At 44.8% G+C, this 12,542-nt stretch overlaps 1 protein-coding gene across 6 annotated transcripts in view; it reads left to right on the top strand.

The window, feature by feature from the left end:
• The first annotated feature begins 550 nt into the window (after positions 1-550).
• CFLAR (CASP8 and FADD like apoptosis regulator) overlaps positions 551-12,542 on the top strand; it is a 55,548-nt gene continuing 43,556 nt past the window's right edge. For 3 of the 6 annotated variants that reach the window (XR_009541098.1, XM_060152340.1, XM_060152341.1), the window contains exon 1: positions 551-1,070. The gene's annotated coding sequence lies outside the window, so the exon portion shown is untranslated. The remainder of the gene's footprint in view (positions 1,071-12,542) is intronic. The other 3 variants (XM_060152342.1, XM_060152343.1, XM_060152344.1) reach the window with 3 other exon arrangements.

Raw genomic sequence — 12,542 nt, 5'->3', positions numbered from 1 at the left:
GTCATGCGGTGGTGAATTTTTCTTGGTATTATTTTTGCAACTTTCCTGTAAGTTTAAATATATTTAAGAAAAGTTTAGAAACTTTAAAAAAATCACAAGAAAGTCGTTATGAGGAATGAAGCATAAAGCGCTTTTACATATGCTCTTTATTATTTTCCAAGGCATCCGTAACAAACACTAGAAGTGCAGTAAAGAGCAGGACCCCATGGGGGCCTTCCCGTGGGACAGGCCTCCCCCGCCATGTCCTCTGCTGTAGCTCCTCTCTGAAAGGACCTAGATAATAGTATTTGACGCACATTTCCTGAGTTGTTTTGCAGATGCAACCCCCCCCCACTTCAACAAACGGAAGATGTTAACTGACGACCATGAGCACAGAGCCCCAGGCCTCCTGAAGCCTAAAGACTGATCATGTTCACCTCTGTGACACCACCCCACTACCTCACCATCAGCCAATCAGAGAATTGTGCAAGAGCTGATCACGTATCCCGCGACACCTCCACCCCCTATTTGGCTTTTAAAAGTGTTTTGCCGAACCAGGCTTTTTAGGGCACGGGCCACCTCCTCTTCTTGCACGGCCTCACCAAAAACCTTTCTCTGCTCCAAACTCCAAGGTTTCCGTTTGTTTGGCCTCACTGTGCTCTTGGGCACATAGAACTTGGCGTCCACAGTTTGTTCTGTCCATAGTGACAAGTAGATCTGCGTATTTAGGCAAACACCCAGAGTTCACAGCAAGCCTAGTCAGATGGGGTGTAAACAGGAAACAGCAGGCAGGCGGGTTGTTGAACAGCACGGCAGTGTTTCAATTCAAAGGGCTGGTGAGTGGGGAAGGGTCTCTGGGTCTAACACAGTGAATGTCAGACCGTCAACCTTTTAGAGGGTTAAAGCTTTTGTACGATACGAGAGAAGACCAAGGTGAGCAAGGCGAGCGCATGCGGGACTGGCCAGCAAAGGCACATCCGCTTTCAGGCTTTCGGTTTCTTTGCCTCCATCTTGCCTGCGATTTTCAGGTATCTGGGGAGTGAATTCTTGACGGGTCGCAGCCAAAGGAGAGCCTAGCCGCGGGCAGGACGGTACGTGCCCGCGCGGGACCCCGCAGCTCCCCACCCTCCCCAGCTCCCCGCCGGACGCCAGGCCCCGTATCCTCTCGCGTTCCCGGATTGGCGCTTCCTTGCACTCGGCCTGGGCAGGGGGTGCCTGGCAGGGGCCAGGGGAGGGGTGGGACTTCTGGCAGGTGACTCAGCCCCGCCGATCTCTTATCTCCGATTTGCCCCGCGGGCACCAGGCGGGCCGGAGCGCCCCTGCCCCGATTCTCTGAAGGGGCGCTTGAGTCTTCCGGGATTCCGGTGCGGTCGGAGCGGCGGATCGCCCAGACCCAGTGACTCTCGCCCCAAACTGAAGCACTAGAAAACGGGCCGTGGGCTTTATGGCAAGTCCCCGGTGTCCTGCCTAAGGACACCGGGGACCTGCCTAAGAACATCCTGAGGGTTGCCCAGTTCCGGGGGTGACCTGCTCAAAAGATCTGGCAGCCTTCCTTTGGCAAAGTTGAGAACTAGGACATTTTGTGCAGTAGTGTGTCTTGGCGGAAGCAACAGGAGAGGCAAGAATTTTTTTACTCTCTCTCCTTCCCGCTGCCACCCTTTTCCCCTTCAAAGCGTCTGGGGAATGTCTGGTCAGGGCATATTCTTTTAAAATATTAACAGTGGAATGCAATAGAAGAAAGACCATTGAAATTAAGAACAAAATTTTGGTTCAGGTAACAGGAAGTAAGTTCAAGGACTCTAAAGCTCTCGAATATTTTCATTTGTTGACATTTGAAATTTATTTACGAAACGAGAGGTTGTGCCAGTAGGGAACCTGTTGGACACCGACAGACCATGATAATCTAAAACTAAGACCAGACCGGTCTCTGGCAGGCTTGGCCTGCTTCAGATAAGAGATTTCAGATAAGAGAAACTGAATTTTTGGTAATTTCCCTCCGGTGGTTCCCCTAAATGATCGTTAAAAAGTTTCATGGGGAGAGGCTAAAAACTTGGGCCAACTCCAAAATTTAAAAAAAAAAAAGAGAGAGAGATTCGGGTTTGGAAGGGACTTTTTTTTTTTTTTTTTTTTTTTGGCGGTACGCGGGCCTCTCACTCTTGTGGCCTCTCCCTTTGCGGAGCACAGGCTCCGGACGCGCAGGCTCAGCGGCCATGGCTCACGGGCCCAGCCGCTCCGTGGCATGTGGGACCTTTGCGGACCGGGGCACGAACCGTGTCCATCGGCAGGCGGACTCTCAACCACTGCGCCACCAGGGAAGCCCTGGAGGGGACTTTTAAATGTGTCTGCCCTACAGAAGTTGCATTTTTAATATTAATACTTATTTTACTTACAGCTTCTGGGTTGGACGTCCTGATTAAAATGGCTTTTCCTAACGACTTCTTGTTTTACATTTGTTTGTAACTGACATTTACACTTCATTTAACAGTATTACTACCTGGCACCCGCTCTCGAAGGTGAATCCACCTGCAGGGCCGCAGGGGCTGGGTGCCCCTTGCTCCCTGCCCGCTGGGAATCTTGCGCGACTGGAGTGTCGGGAGGGTAGTCGGCGGCAGTTTTTTTTGAGCGGTGGCCGAGGGCCGATTGGCAGCTGAAATGGAAGTAGGTTTGATCCCGGGGGGCAGGCGGGTCCCAACCCGGTTCTTAGTGGGGTGGCGGAGCGCAGCGGCCACGCCCGCTGGTTCCTGACCTGACGCAAGTAATTCCCCGCAATGCCAGGTGGGCTCTTTGCCCACACAAGGGAGAGTTTACTTTCTGGAGGGACACCCGTGTGTTCCTGTGGAGTTTTTAAGGTGTAGGGGCGGAGGGTTCTGGAGCAGGAAGTTTTGTTTGGGCTGTGCGTTCCTGGCGGGCTGCTGGGAGGAAGCGCACAGAGGCTTTATGCCTGGCTTGGAAGCCGCCTCTTGGCGCCTGCGATGCTCTCCTCCAGTTCCTGGTGCTGTCTGGAGTACAAGTAAGTCCCCCACATACAAACCGGAGCACGTTGGTTAAGTCCAGCATTAGCTTAGGTACCCAACTAACACAATTGGGTATATAGTACTGTACTGTAATAGGTTTATAATACTTTTAACATAAATAATACATAAGTACGATCGTGTCCGGCAAGGGTGGGCGAGGTTCCCGGCGGAAGCCATTGGGAAGAGCAGGCGGCTGCCCGGGGGTGAATGGACAGAGAACCCTTTCTCCCGACCTGCGCCCCCTGCTGGCGTCGCCCTCAGCTCTGGGGGCGTCGGGGCACTGTCCCCTGATCCCGGCAAAAAAGGCTTGAGTCTCCCGTTTTCAGCCCTTCCTTGAGCCTCCTTGGGACTCACCCACAGCACTCCAAGTCGCCAGGAGTGTCTTTCGCTTTTTACAATCTCAGGAATGAATTCTTTTTGGTTATTTCTTCCTTACAGGACGCCAAAGGCTAATTAAACTCGTGTTTATGGACTGAAATGCCTCCTTTCCTTTAATTCAGTATAATTCAGTATAAATATATATTGCACTCTTCAAGGCCAGGCAGAGTTCTGGGTGGTGGGAACATAGAGATGGATCTGAACTTGTTTTTTTTTTCCCCACAGAGAAAAAAATCACGGAGTGGTTGGGGAGACCCAGCAAAATTACCTGCAAAGTTAACTTGGATTCGAGGCAGCCTAGAAAAGGGTCTAGAATCAACAGTCTAGAATGAGAGGAGGCCGGTTGGGGCAGGTTGGGAAAGTGGTAACGGGTTACAGAGTAAATCAGTTATGTAAGAAACACTATGATTGAAATGACCTATTTCTCCTTTATATTCGGCTACTGCCACCTCCTCAAGAAAGACTTCACAACCCTCCATAGAGGAAGTAAGGATTCCCTTCCTCTATACTTTCCTATACTCAAGGGCTATCTTTGCACTTACCATAGGATTGCATTTAACACTCTGTATTGTAATATTTTTTTCTCTTAAAAAATTTTCAGTCAAATTGTATTATAATTATCTGGGTTAAAATACATGCAAAGTAAATAGAGAAAGCCTGCAGGGGTCCATTCCCTAAGATAACCAAAAGTTGCAGTTTATTGTCTTTTCCAGACATTTATGCACTTAAATACAGTCTAAGTATTTTTTTTAAATATGTAGTTTGCTCTCTTTTATTTTTCTTATTTTGTATGATGCTATCAGTAATCATGGGGATGTCAGAGAACTGTCCTACTTGAGGAAAAACTACTTTAAATTTTAGGCACTTTTGAGTCCATACTACACACAGAGGACTGGCCTGGAGGTTTGGCAAAATGAAAACTCTCACCCATAAATCTTAGAGTTTTAGAACTTGTGATAAGTGCAAAGGATACATTTTTAGCCACATGTACTGGGAAGATGTACCTTTTGCTAAAAGGCCAGGGGATGTCTGGTGAGCTTGGCTGGAGACATTGTATTCTGTCTGTTCATGATGAGGTCCTGTCTGCTCCCAGGAAGCCCTGCATGGTGCGTCACCCAGGTCTTAAGCAACAGCATTGTTACCCCCCTAGATTTGCAAAAACTTCCTTTCACGAGCTTTGTCTCCTGGATCTAACAATCAGGTTCCAAGTACGGTTCTTACTCCATCACCAGCTCCATATTCATTGTAGATTATGAAAGGATGAGTAGGCATTACACAAGTACAGGCTTGCTGGAGCTCTGTAATGATGACCAGTCTGTTCAAGGCCTAGCAGGGTGAGCTTGGTGATCGTGATCAGCACCCACCACAGCCTAGTGCAGATGAGTGGGAGCTTACCATATATGATAGTACTCAAGAAGAAAGTAAAATCAGTGATATGAAGCAGGAGGAGATGACCTGATTTAGGAATCAAGACAACTTTAGGAAGAGATGCCTTGAAAGATGGTATAGAATTTCAATAGGCAGAGACTGAAAAGAGGGAAAGGGCTTTCCAACTGGAGGCAAGTGTTTGAGCAAAGATGTTGGGACAGAAAAACACTGTCCAGGGAACACTGAGATAAGTGTCTTGAATTAGATTGGGCAGAGGAGGGGAGGTACTCTGAGGTGCTTGGGCTCTGTATGAGAAGTTTGCCTTAGTGAAAATAACTTTGATTCAGGAGGAGTGGGCCACTGCATGAAATGGATTTCTCTAGTGACTCTGCTCGTGTTTCTGTATCCATCTAGATGATTCATGATCTCCTTTCAATCTTGATCTTTTCTCCTTCTGGGGTTCTTTCATTCCTTCATTTTCTGCAGCCCGTATGCAGCTGTTACGAAACAGGGACGTTATTTGAGGTAATGTTATGCTGAAATTTGTGGAAGTTTCCCTGAGAGTCATGGGGCTGAGCCTCATCAAAGAACTTTATGCCATTTTATAATTGGAATCATCTATAGTTTGTGGGCAATTTGCTATAATTGAAATGCAGTGCTTGGGAAGCCAAATAATTTTTTAATGCATACTTTTAGCTGTTGATATATTATGTATCAGTAGCTAAAAGTGTGCATTAAAATTATTAAATATTAAATTTAAAAAACAGAAAAATATTAAATTAAAAACTACACATTAAATCTCAAATTGGAATGTGTTTACGCTTCAGCCTCAGTACCTGGTCTTCTAGACTATGTTTCTGCAGCATTGCAGAAATCAGAACCTACATGATGATCTATTACTAAATACCTCATTTTAAATATTGGGGGAAAAGGGCACAAAGTGGCACTTTGTACACTATCTTAGGGTTAAAATGCCCACAGATGTAGTAAAGGTGGGTTCATTATTTCAGCTGCTCGAATGGCTACACACAGAGCCCACACCCACAGGTTCCGTACACGGATGGAGGAGGAGGAAGGTGGGTCCAGTTATGTTCAGGGATGCACTGAACTCCTGTGAGGTGGTCACATTCTTTTTGCCCAGGATCATGTAACCCCTTCTCCTTTATCTTTTTAGAAACTTCTGGGTGACTCCCTCAGGGCCATCAACTTCATATCTCAGTGGGGATTTCCGGACACCTGAACGCTCCAGGTTTACATGCTGGTTTCTGCAGCTGGCAAGGCAGGCTTCTCCCCACTGCGGCTCAGTTTTGTAACGTTGCTGGGAAATTACATTTGCTTGCAGGCTGTGACTCAGTGAACATGACCTTGCTTTCAGGCATGCCATGACCAGAGCAGTACAAAGAATGGAATATTAAGTATGTCTATCCTTGGATAGGTTTAAGTATGATGGGAACCAGTCATGCTGGCAGCTATCTACTGGGAACGTTATGTGTTTTCAATACCAGATGGTTGGAGGCAAAGTTGACATTCTGTGAGAAAGGCTGAAAAGCCTGATTTAACCACATTTTACTGTCACCTATCGGAGCTATGCTGGGTGCCACGGAGCTAGGTACACAATATGGTGGTGGAACAAAGAAGCTACTAACCAAGTCTGGATGAGTTCTTCCCAGGAAAGCTTTATGCTTAGGAGACACTTCAGCTGGCCCTAAAAACCGAGTACGGTTTTGCCAGGCAGGTAAGTGGAAGTGAGTAATCCAGGCAAATGTGCAGAGGCGCGGGAAAGAACTCCTTGTTGAGGTTTGTTTGAATCCGAAAGTGCAAGGTGTGTGTTAATGAGAGATGAATGCAGATGCTAGACCAGGAGGGGCCTTGAATACAAAGAAACTCGGAAACTGCAATGGGAGATGAGGAATCACTGAAAGGTCTGAATTTAGGAAAGTGATTTGGTTCAAGCAAGAGCTTCCGGAAGTTCATTCTGATAAGATCTGTTTGGAGAGGGTGAGGCCATAGGCAGAGGGAACAGAAAGGCCAGGGTGAGAGGTGGATGCTAGGGCACACCCTCATTTAAGAAGCAGGTGCAGGGCTTCCCGGGTGGCGCAGTGGTAAGAATCTGCCTGCCAATGCAGGGGACATGGGTTTGAGCCCTGGTCCAGGAAGATCCCACATGCTGCGGAGCAACTAAGCTCGTGAGCCACAACTACTGAGCCTGTGCTCTAGAGCCCGCGAGCCACAACTACTGAAGCCTGTGTGCCTAGAGCCTGTGCTCCGCAACAAGAGAAGCCACAGCAATGAGAAGCCCGCATACTGCAACAAAGAGTAGCCCCTGCTCACCACAACTAGAGAAAGCCTGCGTACAGCAACAAAGACCCAACGCAGCCAAAAATAAATAAATAAATAAATTTATTAAAAAAAAAGAAGCAGGTGCAGAAAGGGTGCTGAGGAGTCAGGGAAGGTTAGAGGGGGACCGTGTAGAATATAGTGGTGTGAGATCAGCTAAGGGAGAAGAGTTTCAAGGAACAGGTCAGAATGCTTGGGTAAAAGAAGACTTCCATGTGACCTTGGATGTGGCCACTAGGAGGTCACCAAGGCCTCTAGAAGAACACTGTCAGGTGAGGACACAAGGGTGAGGAGAGTTAGGCACTCACCTCAGGCACAACATTTAAGGGGGTGGGAAAATCAAGATAAATAATATTTTAATGCAAAATTTTGAAAAAATTGACATGAATGCAAAAGATCCATGATGAACAAAATATCAGAATTTTAAATAAAGACAGTATCCGCATTACTGATTCTTCCTTTGCCTCATGTTCCAATATGGCACTGAGTGTCATTGTGTAAAGGATGTGGGGCAGGGAGGATGCAGGTGAAGCCATATTGAGGAGGGAACTGAGAAGTTGAAGGAGTTGAAGTACACATTACAGTCTGCCTTTCTGAAATCCTAGCTTCACATGAAAGAAAGAGTGAAAGGCTGGTTGGTCTAGGGGATCTCAGGCTGAAGGGGTTTTTTGTTTTCTTTATTTTTAAGATGGAAGAGACTGAACATGTTTACAAGCTGAGGGGGAGGAGTCCCTGAAGGTGGAGAGAGGTTGATGAAAGGGTAAGCGCAGGGGCTTATGGAGACAGGAGGGCACAGGGGAAGTGGATGGCCCTGGAGGATGAGGAACAGCAGGGGAAGGTAGCGGGCTGCCGAAGCTCACTCTTCCCCCCCCCCCCCGCCCCCCCCGGTATGCCGGCCTCTCACTGTTGCGGCCTCTCCCGCCGCGGAGCACAGGCTCCGGACGCGCAGGCTCAGCGGCCCTGGCTCACGGGCCCAGCCACTCCGCGGCATGTGGGATCTTCCCGGACCGGGGCACGAACCCGCGTCCCCTGCATCGGCAGGCGGACTCTCAACCACTGCGCCACCAGGGAAGCCCCCGGAGCTCACTCTTGATTAGTGGCAAGCTCATCGATGAAAAGTGGCCCCAGTGCGTGGTGTTAGGATGGAAGAAAGCTGTGAGAGGGTGTTGAAAGGAGCTGACCGCCGTCCTGGAATAGCATGCCGAGCAGCAGTAAGGGGCCAGCTGAGGTTGAAGACTACAAGCGTGCGGGGTGATCTTTCCCCTGCGTTCAGCACGACTTCTCCTCTAGAGGTATGAGTGGTGGAGGCTCACCATCTGAGGATGGGATGTGGAGGTGATCATCCCAGTTTGCCCGGGACTGAGGAGTTTCCTGGAACGTGGGACTTTCAGTGCTCAAACTGGAAAGTTCTGGCACACCAAGGTGTTGCAGAGCTGGCAGTCAGGCGGCAAAAGGGCAAAAAAGAATTGAGGTGCTGGCCGGAAGAGGGTTTGTAGCACATGCTCTAGGTCCCATCTGGGGAGCAAAGGAAGTGAGGCCGTCACCTGGTAGCGACTTACAGAACTCCATTTATTCGTTCATTCAAATACTCATTGAGTGCTTACTAGGAGTCAGGCACTGGGGTCTGTGCAGAAGATCTAACCACAAAGAGGATAAAAATATTCTCATGGAATATCCTTCTCTGGTGGCTAAGGTCAGTTGGTGCCCAGGACCCACTCCCACTTCCGTCTAGAGGGTAGCAAACTACAAACTGCCTTTCCCAGACTCCTTTACAACCAGGATGTGAATTAATGTGCATTTGGGCAAGATTTGTAAACAAGTGGGGTAGAGGCCAATAGCTGGCTGCTTTTGTTCAATTCTCTGCTGGCAAGCATGGTGGTGGTGATGTGGGGATTTGGGCAGCAGCATTATGAAGTCCAGTCACCCGCTTTGGAGGAGTGAAGGCAGATGGGGTGGCAGTTGGCCCTCTGATCTCGGGGTCACTGCCCGAGGTGTTCTTGAGCTCTGTGCTACCAATGATGGCCTCCTGCTTCCTCGCTGCCTTGGCTGAGACAAGATCTTTCTGGGAGCCCTGGGAGTCTTTCTCAGAAGCCCACTCAAGGGCCCATTTCTCCAGCCCTTACAGCAGTTTTGTAAGCGCCTATTTCAATGTATTTCTACTCAAAATAACTGAAGTGGTTTCTGCTTCTAGCACCTGACACCCTTTCCATTAGCCAGTGGAAATGAACCCTGGTGACTTACATCTGCTTTGTTTGGTGTTTTCAGTGATCACTGGCAACTGCTAGAGAAATGAAACTGGAGCTGCTCTGGCTGTGAAGGTGGGGGACAGTTTGTACCATTGTGGAAATTCTGTGGGGGTGGAAAAGGAGAGACAGTCATTAAATTACAGTTTGCCAGTGAGGGGGTACAAGAACAGGGGAATTCCTTAAACATTCTAAACACATACAGCTGCCGGTTTCCCCCAGTTAGGAAAGACAGTGGGAGTGAAAGGACACTAACAGAAATAGCGGTCAATCTGGAGGACTGGGTGTTTGAAAGCAGGAAAGAGAAAGAATTGGGCTTGGACAGCTTCTTTGTCCCTGAGTGAGGTGAAGCCCTTGACTTCAGAGGAGGTGTGTGGTGCTGAACTAGGAAGTTCAGGTAGAATGGGGCTGGTAAGTGGTGGGCACTATCCTTTCACCAAACTCTAAAGAACTTATTCTACCTGCCCTCCCCCTCCCCACTCCTTCTACCCTATCTTTTGAACCATGTTAAGTAAAATCTGACTTGTTCTTTTTGATGATAACTTTGGGATGCCTCTAGGCTTTCTTGTTCTAAGGATTGTCTATATATACATCAAAAAAGCTCTAAAAGCATTTTGAATGCTGTGAGATAGTTTCTATATGGCATACTCTGGTTGTTTTTTTTTTATGTAGTACTTGTTAACTGGACTGTAAATACTGAGTGCAGAAGAGAGAGAGAGAAGTGCCTTTTTCAGTTCAAAAACTTACAGGGTTTCCTTTTGGCTAATTATCGTTTTCTAATTTTATTGTACTGTGGTCAGAAAATATGGTCAGAGGTATATTTATTTTACTATCTATAGACCTGTTGCCGAGTTTATGAAGTAAAATGTTACAAATTCAGTCATTTCCCCTTTGTATTTTTATCTAGTCACATTCTGTTAATCCCTTTTAATGTTTTCAGTATACACACACACACACACACACACACACACACACACACACATATATCCCTAAACAATATATGGTGTTATTATTAACATTTAGGACCTTAATGTAAATTAATTATATGGTATGCATGCTTTAGCAACTTTTTGCCTTAGCAAAAATATTTGTTTTGTTGTTTGGTTTTTTGTTTGTTTGTGAGATTCATTCATGGTTTTTCATTTTCAGGGCTGTATAGTGTTTCGTCAAAGGACTGTGACATTTTATTCAGTCTCTTCTTGGTAGACTTTTAAGTGGTTTCCATTATTTTGCTATACCATCTATTGCTGCTTGGAACATTATGTACATGTCTTGGTATATCTGTGTAAGAGTTTTAAAAGGATATTCACTTAGGAATCAAATTTTCATGTCATGGAGTAATGAGTGCTTTCATCTTTACCAGGTATTGCCAAATTATTCTTCAAAGTGGCTATGTCAGTTTATAATTCCTCCAGCAATGTAAAAGGTTTCATATTTCACTGTATTTTCTCTGACATTTGGTAACAGATAATAGCATTTGGCCAATGTGAAATAATATCTCACTGTAGTTTAAATTTGCATTTCTCTGAATACTGTTTTGGTTTGAATATCTTTTCATATGGTTTATGGCTGTTTGGAGCTTTCTTTTTTTCTGGGAACTGCCTATTGCCTATTCTTCCCTTGAGTTGCTTGTCTTACGCTTCTTGATTTGCAGAAATGCTTTCTACATTGTGGATACTAGTTCTTTGTTAATTAAATATGACGCGTTTGTCTTCTGAGCCTGCTCTTTATCTTTTTTTCATTTTTAAAAGGATGTATGCTTTTTATGTCTTACAAATTCATTTTTGTAATTGTAGGTTATAATAATATTCTTGGAGAATCTCTTCTAGAGATTTTATGTCCAGGACTTTAGTACATGTGGAACTGACTTGTAAATGGTGTGAGGAAAGGATCCCAGTTTATCCTCTCTATATGTATGGATACCCAGTTGTTTCAGCACTATTTCTGGACATTAATGTCCTTTCCCTGTTGATTTACAGGACCACCCTAGACATCTGTGTGTGGATTAATTCCTGAGCTCTCATCTGTGTATTAGTTGTTTTATTATCTATTCCTTGTCATATTGCTATACATTTGTATTAAATCTTGATATCTGCTAAGGCAACTTCCTCCAACTGGTTGTTCTTAAAATTTATACTGGTTATTCTTGGCCTTTCTCCTTCATGTCAGTTCAAAATTAGCTTGCCACAATCCATGGCAAAACTTTTTGGATTTGGATTTTTGATTGGGCTTAAATTTATAAATTCATTTGAGAATTGATATCTTGATGATACTGAGTCTTCTGTCCATGATTATTGTACATTTCTTCAATTATCTGTCTTAACTGAAGTCTTCAATAAAGTTTTATAATTTCTTCTTTAATGTCTCATGTATCTTTTGTTAGATTTATTCTGCATACCTTACAGGTTTTGTTGCTGTTGTAAATAGTATCATTTTTTCTTTGAAATATACATTTTCTTCCTGTTTTTTGCTAATGTACAGAGATATAATTGACTTTTATTTATTAATCATATATCTCAAAACCTTAACCTCTTATGAATTCTAACATTTTGTCTGTTGGTATACTTGGGTTTCCTATCCAAGTAGAAAATCTTATTGCATGTGAAGAATGATAGTTGCTTCTTTGGTTCCGATGCTTATACTCTAACTAACCTTTTTTTCTTATTTTAGTGCTAAGCTCTGTCCTCTAGTACAATGTTGAATAAAAGGGATGATCATACATATACTTGTCTTGAGCCTCATTTTTAAAGGAATGCTTCTAACATGTCACCATTAAGTATAATATTTGCAGTGGACTTTTCTCTTTTTCTCATAATTACTATTGAACTGTGTATAGATTGCTGCCTCATAAGTTCCTTGCTTTTAATCCATAGAGCATCGTTTTTAGAGAACTCATGTCTTTATTATATCGAATCTCCCTATTCATGAGCAAGGTAAAGCTCTCCATTTATCTAGATCTTTATTAATGCCTTTCCAATAATATTTTATAGTTTTTTTCCTGTTAATGTCTTGCATATCTTTGTTAGAATAATTCCTACATGTTTTAATGCTGTTGTATATGGCAAATCTTAAAGAACCAGCACTGTGGTTTTGAGTTGTTTTTTCTTTTTGCCCTCCTACAAGTTTACTTACTTTCTTAAATGCTCAACTATATATTTGAGCAAGTGTTTTTTATGTTTTATTTAGCATTTCAGTGTGTATTATAGGCATTTTTCTTTTTCAG

Source organism: Lagenorhynchus albirostris, chromosome 6 (assembly GCF_949774975.1).
Source record: "Lagenorhynchus albirostris chromosome 6, mLagAlb1.1, whole genome shotgun sequence".
In the NCBI taxonomy this organism is placed as follows: domain Eukaryota; kingdom Metazoa; phylum Chordata; class Mammalia; order Artiodactyla; family Delphinidae; genus Lagenorhynchus; species Lagenorhynchus albirostris.
Note: the sequence above shows the minus strand (reverse complement) of the source record. Positions and strands in the feature narration are given on the sequence as shown.